Source organism: Schistocerca americana, unplaced genomic scaffold, assembly GCF_021461395.2.
Source record: "Schistocerca americana isolate TAMUIC-IGC-003095 unplaced genomic scaffold, iqSchAmer2.1 HiC_scaffold_266, whole genome shotgun sequence".
Taxonomy (NCBI): domain Eukaryota; kingdom Metazoa; phylum Arthropoda; class Insecta; order Orthoptera; family Acrididae; genus Schistocerca; species Schistocerca americana.
Window position 1 is genome coordinate 137,501 of NW_025725979.1, and position 2,500 is coordinate 140,000.

At 62.9% G+C, this 2,500-nt stretch overlaps 1 pseudogene; it reads right to left on the minus strand.

The window, feature by feature from the left end:
• Positions 1-2,500, minus strand: part of LOC124577394 — a 7,957-nt pseudogene that overhangs the window by 2,748 nt on the left and 2,709 nt on the right.

Below are 2,500 nucleotides of genomic sequence, written 5' to 3' on the forward strand. Positions count from 1 at the left end.
GGAGATGACGTCCAGCTGCTCCACCAGGTGGCGTCGTGGGTTGAAAACGCAGCGACCAGCGGTGGAGAATTGCAGTCCCAGATACCGGAAGGTTTCACCCACGCGTAGGGCGGGCATGGTGGCGTTGCCCGCTTTGAAGGTAACGTCGGCGTCGACCTTCACCTTCTTGTCGCGCCCAGACGCGACTAAGGCGAGGGTGAAACACTTCCGGGCGTTGATCTGCAGCCCCAGATGGCCGAGGGCTGCGACGGCTGCGTCGATGAGGGACTGCAATCCCCTCGCGGTCGATGCAAAAAGCAGGACGTCATCTGCAAAGGCCGCAGCGTTAACTCTGCGACCGAGGATCCGAGCTCCGATGTGGGAGGGAAGCTGGCTCAAAACAAAGTCCACCGCAAAATTGAAAAGGAGGGGGGAGAGGGGGTCACCCTGACGCACACCCCTTGCCGGCTGCAGGGGCACGCCCACGTCGGCGCCGCCCGCTATCACCGTCGTGCTACCCTCGTAGCACCTTTCGACGTACTCAATAAAGCAATCCGGCAGGCCATGAGCCCTCAGCACGGGGCGGAGGGCAGCATGGTCCACCGAATCGAACGCTTTAGAGACGTCGATCGATGCCACAAAAACAGAGCGACAGGAGCGGACTGCGTCGGTGAGAGCAGTGTCCAAGATGAAGGTGTTTTCCAACATCCCATCCCGGGGGATGAATGCCCGCTGACGTTCGTCCACAGCACATGCACGCATCAGGCGTGACGCGAGAACCTTGTGAAAGGTCCGCGCCAACACCGAGCAGACCGTAATGGGGCGAAAGTCAGCGGGGGATGTTGGTGCAGCCGTTTTGGGGAGAAGTGACGTCCGGGCGCGAAGCAGACGCTCGGGGAGGGCGCGGGCCAGGAGGAAGAGGTTCAGGAGTTTCACCAGGACTTCATGCGGCAGGCGCCGCAGCTCCGCTGGAGTCAGGCCGTCCGGCCCGGCTGCCGATCCCCTGGGCGGCAAGGCAGCAGCGACCTCCTCACGTGTGACCGGCCCCCATAGGCACTCAGGAGCGACAGGCTCCGAGTGCGGGAGAAGGCGGTCACGGATGAAGCCAGCGGTGGAGATCGGCTTCTTCGTGAAGAGGTCCGCCCAGAAGTCCAGCAGACCGGGGATGTCGGGTGGCGGCTGCAGCAGGGTGCCGTCCAGCAAGCCGCGCACGCAACGTGCACGCGACCTACGGAAGGCGTCCTGTGTCCGCGCGAACTCCCAGCGGCGCCGCTTGCGCTTCTGCAGCGGCGGGGCGGCAGGCGGCCGCTTGGATGAGTGGCGCGGCCGCTGTGTCCTGGTGATCGACCTCTCCCCCCTGGACCCGACCGACGCAAGGGCATCCGGGAGCATGCCCAGGATGACATCGGGCGGCGTGCCCCGCCCCAGACCAATGACTCGATCCAGGGCAGAGAAACGCTGGGCGGAAGCAGGTAGCCCCGCCAGATGCTCCCAGATGGCGGCGTCAGTCGGCCCCTCCGGCGGCGGCCCGGTGGTGTCGGCCGCGAAGTCCTCGGCTGCGTCGACGGGCGGCGCAGCGGCCTCGCCCGCGTCAGGCAGCGAGCTCGCTGCTCCCCGGCGGGACGCCGGCTCTTCCCCCCGACCGATTTCAAGCGCCTCCATGAATTGGCGGACAAGCTGCTTGTGGGCAGCTTGCCGCCGTCGGCACTTGATTGCCTCAAGCGTTCGGTCGGGGAACATCCTGATAAGTTCTTGATTAACGAAGAAGAACCGGGCGTCCCTCTCAAGGAACAGTTCGGCCTCTGCCTTGGCGAGCGACAGGACTTCTTCCTCCGTCCACCTCGCACGATGCCTCTCCGTCACGATCTCAGCGTTGGCGGCCGCAAGGTGTTGGCGGCGGCGATGGACCCCGAGACCGTTCTTCGTGGTAAAAGTGCGGTGGCACTCACTGCAAGCAAAGGGAGCTACACAAACTATCGCATTTTCGTTACGGCCGGTTGGCCGGATAGGTGCTGGGGTAGCTGGGGTGGCACCTTCAGCGGAAGGGCCACCATCTCTTGTTTCTTGTCGGCTGCCCCCAACTATAAAGGGATAATGCGAGGGGGGGCTGGTAACCCCCCCAAGCCCCTGGTGCGGTCTTCCACTCTGCAAAAATCAGCGGGCCCACGAGAAGGGGAGAAGACCGCAGGAGAGGAGAGGCTAAGAGGGCTAGGCCCATGTATTGCGCATCACTCTCCCTGTAACTATAACCCAAGGAAGGCGCCTCGCAGCAGCAGCACGACTACATCAAGACCGCACTTCGAAAAGCCAAGTCCGGATGCAGCCACACCGCCGCCACTTGGCCACCTTAAGAGAGTCATAGTTACTCCCGCCGTTTACCCGCGCTTGCTTGAATTTCTTCACGTTGACATTCAGAGCACTGGGCAGAAATCACATTGCGTCAACACCCGCTAGGGCCATCGCAATGCTTTGTTTTAATTAGACAGTCGGATTCCCCCAGTCCGTGCCAGTTCTGAGTTGA